At 46.8% G+C, this 17,131-nt stretch overlaps 1 long non-coding RNA gene across 3 annotated transcripts in view; it reads right to left on the bottom strand.

The window, feature by feature from the left end:
• Window positions 1-17,131, bottom strand: part of LOC147106365 (uncharacterized) — a 75,489-nt gene that overhangs the window by 5,763 nt on the left and 52,595 nt on the right. The window contains exon 5 of one of the 3 annotated variants that reach the window (XR_015081436.1): window positions 88-293. The exons of the other annotated variants lie outside the window; for them this stretch is intronic. This is a non-coding gene — a long non-coding RNA (uncharacterized LOC147106365). The remainder of the gene's footprint in view (window positions 1-87; window positions 294-17,131) is intronic. 3 annotated transcript variants of the gene reach the window in all.

Below are 17,131 nucleotides of genomic sequence, written 5' to 3'. Positions count from 1 at the left end.
ATTTACTCTTGTGGTCTGTGTGCAGTGATTCTTATTAACAATAACTAGAACACGCAGACTTAACAGTGGCAACGATGACGATCTTACCCTGCGGCAGAGATATATCCAAGGCAGTTTAACGGGCGTCGAGAAGAGGCATCCGCCCTCATCATCCTGCTGAGAAAAGACTCGGGTCTGAAGAGCAAGGAAGAATCCTGACACGCAGCCTTCCATCAGCAACAGGCAGTGATCATCCCTTCTATCACGGTGGTGGGTAAGCCGATCAGCGACGAGCAGCAAGTCGGCCACGTTGGCTGTGAAGTAGGGGAGGGAAAAACGGAGGATATAAGAGCGGAGAACTCGACCACGGCCGGGGAAAAGAGCCAGACAGAAGTCGGGGCCAGAGGCGCTGAGACTGGGGCAGCGTAAGGCACGGGAGCCACGGTGAATGCAAACGCAGCCGGTGTAAAAGACCAGGCTGCAAGCGGGCTGGGAGACGCAACAGCGTTGAGAGAGAGCTCGACCGCGACCGGGGAAAAAGGCCGGGCAGCTACCGAGGCCGTGAGGCGCGGGATAAAATTTTAAAAAAACGCGGAGAACTCAACCGCAGCCGGGGGAAAGGACCGGACTGCAAGAGGGGCTGGGAGGCACGATTTGAGAACCGCTGGGGAGGGCGAACGCAGCAATACGGCAATCGCCATTACAGCCAGCGGGGGAGAAAGGCAAACGCGGGAAGCCGCCATTTTCGTAGGCGGGGGAAGAAGACAAGCACGGGAAACCGTCATTTTGAAAAAAAAATAAAAGAAAAATTTATTTTTGTTTCTCAAGAAGATTGCGAGGATGCCTAAGCGTGGTAACATCAACGATTTCGATCCCGATGTTGAAGATTGGGCCACGTATGTAGAACGCATAGAGATTTATTGTAAGGCAAATAAAATATCAGATGAAAATAAAGCACTAACCTTACTAAACTCAATGGGTGTGAAGACATACGGGCTATTGAAGCATCTTCTATCACCAGCTAAACCGGCGGATCAGGCTTTCGCTAATATTGTTGCTGTCCTGAGAAATCATTTGAACCCCACACCGCTGATGTTAGCGGAACGATTTAAATTTTATGCGAGAACGCAACTGAAAGAGGAAAGCAACGCGGAGTATTTAATTGAACTGCGTAAGCTAGCGAAATACTGTCAGTTTGGGGAAAGACTGACAGAGGCACTGAGAGACAAATTCGTGTGTGGATTGTCGAAAGAAGGAACACAAAAGCGGCTGCTTGAAGAGAATGATCTTACACTTGATAAGGCTGTCACTATTGCAGCATCGCACGAAGCCGCAGCGAGAGGCACTGCGGAAATGCAGCTGAAGGCAGCGGTACTCAGCGTAGATCAAATGGCTTTGGGTACAGCGAAATGTTATCGTTGTGGAAAGACAACACACGATCAGAACCAATGCTGGTTTAAAAATCAGGAATGTAGAAAATGTGGCAAGCTTGGTCACATAGCTAAAGTATGCCGGTCAGGAAAGAAGACCAGCAACAAAAGGTCACCGCAGGAAAAGTGCAGAAAGGTACATAAGGTGGCTGAGAAGAGTTCGGATGAACAGAATTCGGATTCAGACTCCAACAGCAAGGAACTGGGTAGTCTGAGAATTCACAATGTGAGTAAGGAAGCTGACCTACAAACTATCTGGGTCACACTTCAGATAGCAGGAGTCCAAGTGAAGATGGAATTGGACACCGGATCAGCGTTGACGGTCATGAATAAGCAAGATTACAAAAGGTTATTCACACATATTCCCCTACGGGATACGGAGATAGTATTGCAGACATACACGGGGCAAAGAGTATACCCCATCGGAAAGATAAAAGTCAAGGTGGTACACAAGGGCAAAGAACACCAAGGAATGGACTTATATGTACTACCTGAGGGAGGTCCACCACTTCTGGGACGGGAGTGGATCAGGAAAATAAATATGGACTGGCACTCCCTAAAAGCAATAACGGTAGATTCCGGAAAAAAAAGATGCCAAACCTGAACGATTGTCCAGAACATTGGATGAGGCTAAAGAGGTGTTCCAACAGGGACTGGGAACACTGAGAGGAATTACGGCAAAAATCAAGATTGCAGAACATGCAAACCCAAAATTTTTCAAAGCCAGACCGGTACCTTATGCGATACGACCTGCTGTGGAAGCTGAGCTGGAAGGGCTAGAACATTCAGGAGTACTGTCTAAGGTGGACTGGAGTGAGTGGGCCACGCCCATTGTTCCCGTCATGAAGCGTTCATCGAGTAACAAGCCAGGGGAACCGGGGAAGGTCCGCATCTGTGGAGACTTCAAGATCACGGTTAATGCGGTGCTTCACACGGTGCAATATCCGCTTCCGCGGATTGAGGATATCTTTGCTTCATTGTCTGGCGGGAAACACTTCACCAAGATAGATCTGGCGCAAGCGTACTTACAGATGGAAGTTGAGGAAGAGTCGCGCCAGTATCTCACAATCAACACGCACAGAGGCTTGTATCGATATAATAGACTGGTTTTTGGAGTGGCTTTGGCTCCAGCAATTTGGCAGAGGGCCATGGAGCAGGTATTACAGGGAATTCCAAGCACTCAATGTTACTTGGACGATATCCTGATTACAGGAGATGACGATGAGGAACACCTTGCAAATTTGAAACTGGTGCTCACCAGATTGAAGGAATATGGACTTCGAGTTAATCGCCAGAAATGTGAGTTCTTTCAGAAACGGGTCTTGTACTGTGGTCATGTCATTGACCAGGAGGGGCTGCACAAGTCACCTGACAAGATCGAAGCTGTTGTGAAGGCTCCCGCTCCGGAAACTGTATCCCAGTTGAGGTCGTTCCTAGAGTTGATTAACTATTACCATAAGTTTCTGCCAAATCTATCCACAGTGCTGCACCCGCTGAACGCTCTTTTGCAGAAAGAAGTACCACGGAAGTGGAGCGAGGACTGTAAGAAGGCCTTTCGCAAAAGCAAGGCATTGATCACCTCAGAGGAAGTGTTGGCTCACTTCAACCCAACGCTACCTATTCGTTTAGCTTGTGATGCTTCTCCTTATGGTATTGGAGCAGTACTCTCACACAAGTTGCCAAATGGCTTGGAAAGGCCAGTCGCATTTGCATCCAGATCATTGGCCTCCGCTGAGCGCAACTATGCTCAGATAGATAGGGAGGCTCTCAGCCTTGTGTGGGGAGTAAAGAAGTTTAATCATTACCTGCAGGGCCAGAAGTTTACACTGCTGACAGACCACCAGCCGTTGGTATCCATTTTTAACCCTAAGAAGGGTGTTTCAGTGATGACAGCACAGAGGCTCCAGAGATGGTCCGTTTTCCTAGGGGCACATCAATATCAGATAGAATTCAAAGGTACAAAGCAGCATGGTAATGCTGATGGGCTGTCGCGCCTGCCACTACCTACTGAGGAGGAGGCACCGACGGTTGACCCGGTGGAGTTATTTCACTCGACCATCATCGAATGTTTACCTGTCACCAATGCAAATATTGAAAGGGAGACTAGGAATGACCCGACACTGTCCCGGGTCTACAAATTGACAGTAAAGGGATGGCCAGCCCATGGTGATCCACTGTTACCGGCATTCTCAGCAAGACGAGAACAGCTGTCCATCTGTCAGGGAACATTGATGTATGGAACAAGGGTGATTATCCCTCCTAAGTTAAGAGAGAGAGTTCTAAAAGAACTACATGAAGGTCATCTGGGGGGAGTCAAGATGAAAAGCCTTGCTAGGGCTTATGTGTGGTGGCCGGGTATCGACCAACAGATAGAGGATCTGACGAAAAGCTGCTCAGGGTGCCAAAAAGTCCAAAATGCACCTCCAATTGCACCGCTGCATCCATGGGAATGGCCTTCAACCCCATGGCAACGTGTACATATTGACTTTGCTGGTCCATTCATGGATTCCATGTTTTTAATTGCGGTGGACGCACATTCTAAATGGCCAGAAGTGATTAAAATGACTACCACTACCTCGGAGAAGACGATCGCGGTGCTAAGAACGATATTTGCAAGAAATGGATTGCCAGAGCAAATATGTTCAGACAACGGACCACAGTTCGTGTCAGAGGAATTCCAGAAATTCCTGAAGAAGAATGGGGTGAAACATTATACCTCTGCCCCATATCATCCAGCTACGAATGGGCTGGCCGAGAGGTTTGTACAGACGTTCAAAAAGGCAATAAAGGCCATGAGCGAAGATCAGATTCCACTGCAACACAAGGTGGACAATTTCCTACTGGCATATCGAAACGCCACCCATGCAACAACAAACCAAAGTCCTGCCATGATGTTCTATAACAGGAGGTTGCGGTCCAGGTTGGACTTGTTAAAACCAAATGTGCGGAGGGAAGTCGAAAACAAACAGTTCCAGCATATCAATAACAAGCCCACTCGGAGTTTTGAAATAGGACAACCGGTGTTAGCCAGGGACTATAAAAACGAGAAATGGCAATCTGGAACAATTCGGCCCAGACAAGGACCCCTGATGTACACGGTAGATGTTGGTGAAAATGTAATGCGACGTCATGCTGACCAACTGGTGGGATCGAGAACAAGGGTCGAGCCCATGGTTACGACAGAGACAACCGTGGAGGAAGTTAGTGAACCTGAAGCATCTACCTCAGAAGTGAATATACCTGATGATGATGTCCTATCCATAGGGGATCAACTAGATGAGTCACCCCAGCAACGAGAACCAGAGACCCCTGAAAGGCGTTATCCGTCTCGGATCAGGAGGCCTCCTCAGAGACTGAATCTGTGAACTGTTTTTACATGAAGTTGTGTATATATGTTATTATGTTATGTTTAATGGGGAATATATACTGTTAAGCTAAAAAGGGAGGATTGTGGTGTATGTAACCGTTCCACCTTTAAGAGAACTATTTTAAGAGATGCACTACTTTATCTTGGCTGCTGTATACTGTAATACCGGTGGTGACCACACCGGTATATAAGTGCTGTGTAATGATTTATTGGGCAGTTCAGCCTGACCTCCGACTAGTAAAGACCTGTTGAATTTACTCTTGTGGTCTGTGTGCAGTGATTCTTATTAACAATAACTAGAACACACAGACTTAACAGTGGGCACAAGGTTTGCCCTCTTCCCTCCTTCCAGAATGTTGTGTGCTAACGGGGCTGAGTGACCTGAGCCCCGACAAAAGTGGGTTCTGACCAATTTTCTGTTTCCCCTGTCAGATGATTTGTCCAGTTTCCAATCCAGGGCTCAATTGCAATGGAGGGAACAACTTAAGTCTCATTCTTAATATTTCCTCAATTTTGAAAGCTCTCTCATAAGCCTGAAACTACCAATGGATCTGCTCATTTAGAAAAATTGCATGCCCAGGTAAACGATAAATTTTGAGTATTATTCAGTCTGCCTATGTTGTGTAACATGGTTCTAAGTACTCTGCAATCATACTTGGGGCCACCTTTCTCATTTGTACAAAAACATGTCAACGTTTTGTCTCACTGTCTGTTCGTGGTGTCTGTTAGGGACTTGCTGTCCATTATCACCGTCTTATAGTATTGTGATGCCAACTTTGGTCTTTTTTTTTTGCAGGCTGGTTCTCTGTGTCTGCCAAGAAATTCTGGAATTCTTTTGTTATTTCTTTGTACTTCTGGCTGTAATTTTTCGCTTGCTTCCTAATACATTTGTTGTTCTCCAATTAAATATTGGGAAGACCGAAGCCATTGTTTTCGGTCCCCGCCACAAACTCCGTTCCCTAGCCACTGACTCCATCCCTCTCCCTAACATCTGTCTCAGGCTGAACCACACTGTTCGCAAACTTGGTGTCATATTTGACCCTGAAATGAGTTTCCGACCATATCCACAGCATAACAAAGACCGCCTATTTCCACCTCCGTAACATCACCTGACTCCACCCCTGCTTCAGCTCATCCGCTGCTGAAACCCTCATCCATGCCTTTGTTACCACTAGACTTGATTATTCCAACGCACTCCTGGCTGGCCTCCCACATTCTACCCTACTTAATCTTGAGGTCATCCAAAACTCGGCTGCCTGTGTCCTAACTCACACCAAGTCCCATTCACCATTCGTCCATCTCCCCTGTGCTCGCTGACCTACATTGGCTCCCGGTTAAGCAGCGCCTCGATTTCAAAATTCCCCTCCTTGTTTTCAAATCCCTCCATGGCCTCGCCCCTCCCTATCTCTGTAATCTCCTCCAGCCCCACAACCCCCAGAGATATCTGCATTCCTCTAATTCTGCCCTCTTGAGCATCCCTGATTATAATCGCTCAACCATTGGTGGCCACGCCTTCTGTTGCCTAGGCCCTAAGCTCTAGAGTTCCCTGCCTAAACCTCTCCGCCTCATTACCTCTTTCCTCCTTAAAGATGCTCCTTAAAACCTACCTCTTTGACCAAGCTTTTGGTCACCTGCCCTAATTTCTCCTTATGTGGATCGGTGTCAAATTTTTTGTCTTAAAATACTCCTGTGAAGCGCCTTGGGTCGTTTTACTGTGTTAAAGGTGCTATATAAATACAAGTTGCTGTTGCCTTAATGCGGCTGGTTGCTCTTCCACTTCTGATGTCTGATGTCTGCCATGGCTGGTATTTGTTGTATTTTGTTGTTCATTACGTGCCTCTTTTTCTACACGTTCAGCTATTTCTACGTTGTGGCTGCCTCTGACAGCACCAGGATTGAAGCTATGATAATCAATGCTCATTTCCATTATTAGGACAGATAATGTATATTTACCGAAGCAGGAGCTTTATTGCTTTATTGAGAATTGGTGAAGAAAGTGGACAATAAAGGAGCTACGTGGACACACTGAATATTCACTTGAAGCAGTGCAACATGGTTGTTAACGCTTGGAAAATCCAGGCCACTGACCGAGGGTAATAGCGTGCTGAAGTGAGAAAAGGAGTGAAGGGCTTTGAGCTTTCGCGCCGTACCAGTGTGGAGGCAAGACACAAGAGACAGGAGAACCCCTCAGGAACATATTTCTGCGAGGCTTATGTTAGACAATGTCCGTCACATCTTGGCATAGTCATCACTGCACCCATTTACCATGAACTTTTGCTCCCTTCCTTGGAGCCACTGTTGTCTACTAGTACAAGGGACACACTACTACTATTCCTACTACTATCTAATATTTACTGAAGTTCAGATTTTTCTTTTGTTACTTTTTTTATGTTCTCAAAGAAATCTTACAACCCTGTGTTGGTTTTCTTTTATGCTCTTCTTTGTGTTTAAACATGTGCCTTTTGAAATACATGGTAAGCTGTTAACCTATGTTTTTGCATTTACTTCCAACTTCCATTGGTTGATTGTGTAATATCAAAGGAAATATGGCATCCAGTATTGGAAGGCATTGCTGAAGCCATTGATGTGACAGCTGTTCCATCTCCTCTTTTAAAAATGATTTTTGTCTCCATACAATTCTTATGTGCACCACCACTGTTCATCAAGACAAACAAACAACCTACTCTTAGACTTCTGTGAATACTGTTCTACAACTGACCACAAGATGCACACAAGATTGCTTTGCTCTGATTTTCCTTTTCCTCGTGAAAGAACACTATCTCCATTCCTGTTCTCCCTCCAAAGACCCTCGCGAGTTCAGAAATTCCTCATGTAGGTCGCTGTGTGCCAGAACTCATCGTCATGCAACACATTCGTACCTCTGTGATCTTGGACAGCCATGGACAATACAGCGTTCCTCCAGCAATGGAGCGGGAATAGAAGTGAAGGGAAATGTGGGGGGAAGAAATAGACCATTAGCATTGAGTAGATTAAATTGTTAATGTGAACAATCCCTATTATCAAAAATCTCATGTCAACTGGGACAAGTTGGAAAGTCTGGGTGGTTGGATCAGTAGAGCTCCCCAATGGCTTAGTGGGTACATCATGGTGTTGTACTCAGCTACAAAGACCAGACAACCCCCCGTTTAAGAGCAGTCACAAATTGGCAAAAAGTTCTGCCACTCCTCAAAAATTATGTAGTATTGAGCACCATTACCTGTGACCATGTTGAAATCCCAAGACCCTGAACTTTTCATTCTTCCAGCTGAAAAAGGACAGTATCGAGCAGAAAGACTGTGGCCACGAATTTAATCGCAGTGAGGGGGCGGGTTTGGAAGCGGGTCCGCTATCAAAATAGCAAAGATTGGCAGTGGGTAAGAAACCCGCTGTCAACCCGCGTCCACATGAGTCTCCCAGGTGTCGGGTCTGTCAGCGCAGAACTGACCCAACACCAAGCGGTAGGGGATACAATTCAGCTACTTAAATGGCTTGTTAAGAGCCAATTTAAGAGTATTTTGAGGCTTACTTCTAATTTTACCTTCTCCCCCACGGGTTACCCGCTGTTCAGGGAACACGCCAGTTCAACCTGGCGTGTTTTGAGTCTGCACTGATGTTTGTGAAAAGCTGACAGCTGCAGAAGTGGTGTGAAGGATGCCATGTTGCAGATGGTGAGTTTCAGAGCACAGGAAATGTGGGCTACTGCATTTTTAAAACATATAGCTTACAAGTTTTTAGATCCAACTGTATGTCCAATGCCACCTCATTGGGAAAACCTCTCTCACCATTGACAGATTGCTTCTGTTATCTCACCTACATCTATTGCAGCAACATCGGAGCCAATGAAACAATCAGACCTTGGTCCACCGATTCCTTCCACGATCAGCCCCAACACCAACATCACCAACAACATCACAAACCTTCTCTGCCATCACCTGACGCTGCACTGGACACAGGGCATCAGCCCCTGACAAAATTGCTGGCTGGGAGGCCAGCGATGGCATCACCATGGCCAGATTTACTTCACTTGATGCTGTAAACCCTGGTTGCCACATGATGCGCCAGGTTGACACCATCCCACACCAGCACCGTGAAGCATCCCTTTAATGTCCAAGCCATTCCATGCACACTCATCACTATAGCGGGGTGGGGGGCGGGGGGGCAGTTATGACTGAACAATCACTGCAACTCAGTAAGACACTTCTCAAGGTGCGCTCAGATCTGTCTAATAAGGGCCACTTTTTGAAAAAGAGATTTCACTGTATGACAACACATTACTAGAAACTTCACATGGACATGGCTAAACCTCTCAAGTGCCTACCCTTGTGTGCTGCTGGTTGGTATGCTTGCAGTAGGATGAGGGTGAGTGTGAGGGGTGGCTAGTTGGATGGGGAAGTAGATAGAGAGGGTTGGGTGGAGGTGCAAGGTAAGTTGGTGTCCTGGGGAGGTCTCTTTCGCCCTTGGAAGGGAAGAGAGCCTCCCTGTGTGCTATGACTCCCTCCATAAGCATATGGAGGGAGTCATTGGAGAGCCTGGGTGCAAGCGTTCACCTTTGTGCAGTGATTGTCAGTGTTTGCAGCACCTCAATGGTGTCAAACACTGACAGAACAACTGTCAAAGTGAATGTGGCCGTGGTCCCTTTAAGGAAACCGTCTGATGACGCGTCATCAAATGACCCGCTTCCTGTTAATTGGCTGGGCTTAACAAGGCCAATCAAGGAAAAATCACGTCTGCAGAGCATATGCAGATGGGAGCGGGACCGGAACCTGGAAACCAGCTGACCCACCCCCATCCCGCCTCCTCCATTAAATTTGCGGCCTGTATGTGGATGTACAAAAAGTGAAGAAAGAATTTTGTTTTAAAGTCCAAATTAAAGTCTGGGTGGTCTTCGTAGAATTGCTAATGTCAATGCACAATGAAAAACTCCCATTATATTGGTACAAGACTATTCAATCCATCTGTGCTTTTAATTAGGGCGCACTTCAATTTCAGAGTAAGCCACTGGATTTAATAGCCGCAGCCAATTAAAAATTATCCAGCAATATGAAAGTAACATTTTAAAAGCCTGATGTTAATGATAATGTGTAAAAATAATAATTAAAGTCCTATAATAATTAATTGCTTGTGCATACTTTAATTATTTATGTTAGGGAAACTTCTGCAGCCACATTTCTTCGATAATGATATGGCACATTTTGTAAAAATGATATAACACGTTAACATGAAAATGATGTAGGTTTGCAGTATCTAACTATTCCCCCCTAAAACCTGTCAGGAGGCCCAGTTTCTAGGTTTTCTTGTCATGTCAGTAAATGCCAACCATTAAAAAAAAACTGTTTTCAATGTTGTCCCGTTTTCTGTCCTGAATGCAGTAATTCACACTGGCATAAGATCTATGATGCCAGCCATTCTGTTATCTCTTTCAAGTGGCTATTATTCAAGTATATACCCAGATATTAAAGCCGCCATTTTAACGGGGCGGAAATCGAGCGGGTGGGGGCCAAGGTGGGCGGAAAATTGTCCTGCCTTCGGCAGCACGAGACCCGGGACATTTAAACTCCTGGGCATTGCCTGCGCATTCCCGGCCAATTGCCCCACCCGAAACAGGCGGAAAGCGTCAGCTAGCCGGTGGGCAGCAGCGCAAAGTCTGGCAACAGGAGCCTGCCGCTGGCTACTGAAGCAACAGTCCCTGGCACTCAGGTATGTTGCGGAGAGGGGTGTTTCGGGGGCCTTCGCAATCGGGGTGGGGCCTAAACTGTCCTTGTGGGGCCTGGAGAAGCACTCCTGCTCCTCCTACAAGGAAAGTGAGAAAAAAAAACGTACCTTTTTGCCCTTACTCTTATTTTCGCTAGGTGGACCTGGCAGGATAGGCACAACGGCTCCCCGCTCAGGCCCATGGTTACAATAGAAGTCGGGCCCTGAGCCCGTTCTGCATGTTTAAAGAAGGACCTTGAAGAGCAGGTTAAAATCATTGGCTGCGGGATCGGTGTGGGACGTCAGCGGGTGACTCGCACGAGTGACAGCAAGAGCCCGCCTCCCCGGCAGGGTTAAAATCACCCCCCTGAGCTTTTGGCAGGGTATTTGACTGACACAGATGTTAACTCAAATCGGTCTTCATCTGCACCCACACACACTTCCAACAGGGCTCACTAATAATGATCAGGGGCAAGAATCCCAGCTAATTGTTCTCCTTTAGCCTAAGGATATTAGGTCAATTGTGGAGTCCCACCACTGCCCTGGCTAATATCAGTTAACAACGAGGGCCATGGATCAAACCTTTTTGATCTGTATAGCTCAGTATGGTTCCAAACAATGACACGTGGTGCATTTGCCCACATAGGGGGAGTGTATAACTTATTTAATTTTCAATTTAGTAACTCACTTTGAAAAACCTACGAGCAGCTTTATGCACGTCATGTTACTATGTCTTTGTCCTGAAAGTTATGAATATATATAAGTTCAATAACACTACCTGCATATAATGGGAGTTATGAGATAGTTGTCATGTAGTTGGATAATCACCTCTATTATTGTGTGCAGCCAAACTGAATTAATTGGACTACTACAACGTTGTTGCTCTTTAGTGTTGGTTTTAAAACAATAGATCATTCATTCAGTAAGTCACTCTCCCTGTCCCACAGTACATGTAAAGTCAGGTCATAAGTAGGAAGTGCTGGAGACAAGGCAAAGGTTCATAACTGTGCCACAGACTAAGAACAGTTTCACTGTTGCTATAGGAACAGTATTTGAAGTTCCAGAAGCCCAGCATCTATAGTTTCCTGAAAGAATGATGTACTGTCTGTCCCACAGCTGCATACACAAACCAAAATTAGTCTACCATGTCCATACCTGTCTTGTGGCTTAATGATAAAAAAAATTAATAATTATGGAATAATGAGCCACTGGGCATTAAACACCTCTCGTAGTTAGACTGTAAAAACGTGCGTTGCTGGCTCTTATTTTAGTATTGTCCCATTCCAGTTTAAAAATGTACCTCCACCAATGAAGTTTCTGCAGCTAATTTGGTTCCTTGCAACGTCGAAAGTATGAAATTAAAATCTTAGGAGGCTGTGGAGAAGGGGGATAAAAATCTCCGCTTTTGCATAATCCTTTCAATATGGTTATGGTAATCCTGCACATTTTCAACCAGTCAAATAAACAGCGTTGAAAGAAGAATTTAGCACAAGGTTTCAGAAGTGCTGATCTTTGACACAGGAAGTTCATTATCCAGCTGACCTAGCCTGCTAGCATATGACGCCACCATCTAAATGAGAAAAACAGATTGCACATCTGTTGAAAGTAATAGCTGCCCCTTCCTGCTCAGCCACATTCTAACAAATTGCATCTTTTAAAAATAAATGCCATAAGATAATGTTGTAAAATTCCAGTAATGCACAGATCGTAATCTTAGACAACTTTAACCTGACAAAAATGCATTGCATTATGATTCTATTTCTTGCCGCTTACTATTTTTGTTCTTGACCCCAAAATTGATTTCAGTTAGCACCCGTGCAAAACAAAATCTTTTTGATAATGTCTTTTTACAATTGCATTTGAAAGAGCCAAATGTGATGAATGGATGACTTGATAGGGTAGAAATTGTGATCTGTGGTGTTTTCACACAAACGCTTGTATCAAACTCCTCTGCACGATTTTAATTTGATACAAGGGCGCTAAATGTTCATACATGAACAGCGTCTACCCTGATACCTCCAGATGGGAGGGGAATTAGATCTGTTTCTATGATTCAAATCAATGCCTCTTCTTGGTCTATTATTTTGTTTTGTTTTGAGAGGTAAATAAGACTTACCTCTGCCTGCTTTATACGCTTGACACAATATCTGTATTGTACGACAATTTTAGTACAATTTTTCCGTACTTGTCAAAAATGGATGTCAATTCAAAGCAAATTATACGCCATTAATTTATGAACGTTTGACACGGACACCTGGGTTGCACAGAAAGGCAAACATGGATGACATGCAAAGCAACAGGAAAAAAAAAACAAGAGCCAGTGCAAAGAGCATTTCACAGATGTGGAGGTGAACTTCCTCACTGAGGAAGCCCTTAAAACATTTTGGGGATTAAAAAAGCACGGCCAAAAACCCCACAGAGAGGAAGCAGACCTGGCAGGAAATTGTTAAAAAGATGAATACATCCTCCCAGGTCAAAAGAACAGGTGAGGTTCAGCAGTTGTTGGGGGCGGTGGGGGCGGGTGGGGGGGGGAGGGTTCAAGACAACTGGTTAAAATTAAAAGGGACTCCTTTTGCATGGGTGGTAACAGAGACTAATCAGAATGTCTCGCCTCCATGAAATGAAACAGCGAGAAAGCTCGACTTATCACTGAGGGGACCATTAGACTCAGATGTGAAAGCTGCTGACCTGGATTTTGGATGAAAATGTTGGTATATCGCCTTTGTTTATTTAAAACAATAAAAGTTTTGTTGCTTAAAAAGTTCAACTCCTCAATGGCTGCTTAGTAAAAGTATAGCATTGAACAGGCCGAGGCCAGGTTTGATTTATAGTCTACACTGAATTACCTGTTCTCAGTCAAGGTAGTAATGGGGGTGGAGCCATTTGCCCCAGTGTCCCTAGGTTAGGAAAGGGAAAAATGCAGCCAAGGTTCTCAACCCTGTTCACTGCCGAGTGACCCCTGTTGAAAGGTCTATATGTGCACATCGGGTAAGGACAGGATTACGCTTGACTGTGATGCCTCATGTGGTGAAATAGCCTGCTGACGCTCAGGGGCTGAAAGGCCATGGGTCTCCATCCTGATGGTTACACTGGGATCATCCCCACCGATGCCCTCCAGCGGGGGCCTACCTGGTTCTGCGAGGTCGGCGGGAGGACACTGCTTTGGCATGGGACAAGCAGGTGCAAGAGCCACTTCGGGTGCATCTCCAGCACCTGGCTGCCCACGACGGTCATAAACTCCAGCACCCACCCACCCTGAGGGAGGGAGGGAGGGGGGCTTGCCCAGACCCCCTCACCCCAACCATGGATCCCCAGTGTAAAGGGGGCCGGCTGACCTTTAAAAAATGTTTCCAAAAAAAAATCCTGCGCGGAATCCATCAGTGGTGCCCACATTTGACCTCTGTGAGGCCAGAACGCCTCAAATCACTCGGTGTATCAGCCTCAACTGAAACGCAGGGTCCAGACTGAGCCAAAGGAGCAGAAACTCCCATCATAGGGAGTCTCTGCCCCTACCTCTATGCCCTTGCCATCATTTGCATTATAAGGAGCAGACAGTAAATAAGGATCTTCCATGAATGAGAGGAAAAGTGGGAGGGAGAGAGATCCTGCACACCTCTTAGGCCTAGAAATTTGGTATAGCCGCGTTTGGGACGCTAGTCCTGGCGATGCGCAAAGTTTAACGCCAGGCGCAATTTAGCGCCACCTAGTTGCGATATTGGGTTGCAGCGCCCCTAAAGGTGATTCCAGCGCTAAATCAGGCGCTGCACGCTGCTCTTAAGGTGCTAACCCGGCGGCGCAACCCAATTTCACGCCGGCAGGGCGCAGCGAGGGTGCTGTCAATAATCACTTTCCCTGAGACACACTGGCGCCGGCCAGCTCTTAAAGGGGCAGGTCAATTGGCATCACCAGACACACTCACTGCCTTGTAGGCCTTCAAAGCGGTGGGAGCCTACCTGTGGCGCGCCAGCCTAGCAAGACATGGAAAGGGTGAGGCAGAGGGCAGAACGCCTCACTGATGGGGCATTGGATGCTTTGGTTGGCGCAGTGGAATCAAGGCCAAGGAAGATGGTCGGAATGTGATTTATGTTTTGGACAGTCTCCCGGGTGTGAGAAGCAGTTATGTGTCAGTGTATTAGTTTTGCTTTCTGTTGCCATAGCTTTCTCATGTTTGAAGGAACCACATTTTGTGTAATGAAACACTTTCTTCATTTACAATGGCCATGCCTGCTATTTACATGCATCTTGCCCTTCACAGGCTTGGGGGTATCAGACCGGTTCCATTCCTGTTCTTGGAATGGCAGCAAGCATTCCGTGAGAGGGGCCTAGAAGCTACTTCTGATCAGCCTCTGACGCGCAGCCTGAGAAGAGCCACTCGCGTAGAAGTTCAGGCCAGCAGCCATCTTCTCAGCCACCGACAGAGATGCTGAAGCAGCTGGCACAGCTCAGTCACCACCTCCTTTCTAAATCACAGCCTTCTGACACACTGCTCCTCCAGCATGTTCATGTAGGAAAACTGCTGTCGGAAAACCCTGCCAGCGTAAGGTCTGCTGTGGCGACGTCTGTTGGCCCTCCTCCGTCTGGCCATGCCCGCCCCCCTCTCCCAGCGTCTCAGTGCCCTTTCCAGATGATTCAGCAGCAGGACGTTCCCCTCCAATGCAGCCCCCATAATAAGTGCCCACAGAAAGGTTCCCCGTTGTCAAGGCTCACCAACAGCAAGGTGATGGTCAGAAGGCTGAAGATCGTCTGCCTGCACTGGCTCAGTGGTCAAATGGCTCTCAGTGTGCAGCTCAGCAACTCTTTGTAGCTCTCAAGGAAGTTGTGCTCCAAAAATGGCTGCCGCTTTTAAACCACACCAGTCCCCTTTAAATAACACTCCTCCAGCCCGAGAGTGACTTGGTAAGGTTCCAGGTAAGCTGTCACTATTAGCGCCAGGCGCTACGGAGGGGGGCACCACTGAATTTCTGGTCCGGGGCGCCCAAAATGCGTTGCACACTCAAATGACATAATCAGCCTGCGCCCATGAGCGGGCGCTAAGATTTAGCGCCGGCGCTAAATGCATGCTCAATATGGGGCGAGCCCTGCGCCCGCCCGGAAATTGGCTAGCGCCCCACTTCTCGGCCTCTTTAGGCGTTAATTGGTGGCGCTAACAACCGAATTTCTCCCCCTTAAGGACGAGAAATTCGGTGCATTTGCACCTCTCATTAGCGCCCCAGGGGTGGGGGGGGGTTGCTAATGGGGCGCAAATGACTTTTCACCACTAAATTCAGCGGGAGTTTAGCGGCGGCGGTAACCGGTAACAACGTCATCACTGTGCGCAGCGCCCCGTTTTCGCCCCGCTTGCAAAATTGGCCCACACTCCCTGAATCTGCGCCGGGCAATGACAGCGACTGATTCAGGGGGGTGGGAACGGAGCGGGAGGAGGCTTGCAGGGTGATAACTAAAGGGGAGGTGGTGGGCGGGGGGAAGGAAAAAAATCGTCCGATTTACTTGTCGCAGCCCGTTGCATCTTTGAACACGGGGTCTGTGCCGTGATCTGGCAGCCCAGCAGTCCTCTTGAGTGCTGGGCTGTTGGCACGGCACCCCGCTCCCCGGTGGTCCAGTTGGGGCCCCGCAGAGTTGTGTACTTGGGTCCTCCCCTTTAATGAGGGGAAGAGCCTTTCCATGTGGCAGCGCTATGTGGCCCAGTGTGTAGCGCTGCAGAACGCACTGCCCCGATATTCGGGGTTAGCGCTCTAAGAAGGAAGTGGAGCGCTTGATTTAGTGCTCCATTTCCCTCTTGGGGTGCTAATACTGAATTATGTGGCCACTGGCTAAAGTTAGCGCCCAGGCGATGTTAGTGCCCCAAAATGGTCGATAGCGAATTATTCCCCCAAAGAAAATTTTAAGTGAAGTGTTTACAATAACCATAGACTAGATTAAAAGCCCAAAGCAGATATCTAGACATTGAAACAGAACATCTCAGCTGAGACAGCGGTGGGATTCCTATAACTGGCCTCAGCACATCTACATTAGAAAGGGGAAAATCAGTCAGGATTTCAGCTCGTGATCACGATTCAGCGGCCCCTGTTGGAAGTGAATGTGTTTGCAGGTTAGGTGGGAACAGGACTGCACTCAACTCTGGTGGCTCCACGGTCGAATACAATACTGGCGCTCCTCATCATTGTTTACACATGAATAATGTCCACTGGGGCAACCTATCGGAAGGTGACCAGTACTCATGGAACCATATCCCTGTAAAATGCCAAAGCTCTCGGCAAATGGGAAAAAATGTTGTCCACTCAAGTATTAAATAATTACTATCATTAAAAAAGAGCTTTTATTCAATAAATAATTGTATTTTTTTGTCTATATTTCAATGACAGGCTATAGCTCAATTAACATGCCCACTGATCATATTGATCTTTCTCTTTAATAGGGGTGAACACCAAAAAAAACATTCAAAACTTTGAGTGTGCCAGTTTAGCCCAATGTAGCTTTATCTTGCAAAATAATAAACTCTGGCCTAATACAGACACACTGGGCCAGATTTTCCTCTTCAGCGTCCCATAAAATTGTGCGCACTTTGTGCGTGAACTTGCAAGAGCGTTATCGCCCCACCAAGCTTTTAGGAAAATCTGACTCCACTGGGTTCAGGTGCACATTGAGAGTGCCGTTTTAGTTTCCA

This window comes from Somniosus microcephalus, chromosome 16 (genome assembly GCF_052327205.1).
Source record: "Somniosus microcephalus isolate GS21.2 chromosome 16, FLI_Smic_1.0, whole genome shotgun sequence".
Taxonomy (NCBI): domain Eukaryota; kingdom Metazoa; phylum Chordata; class Chondrichthyes; order Squaliformes; family Somniosidae; genus Somniosus; species Somniosus microcephalus.
Note: the sequence above shows the minus strand (reverse complement) of the source record. Positions and strands in the feature narration are given on the sequence as shown.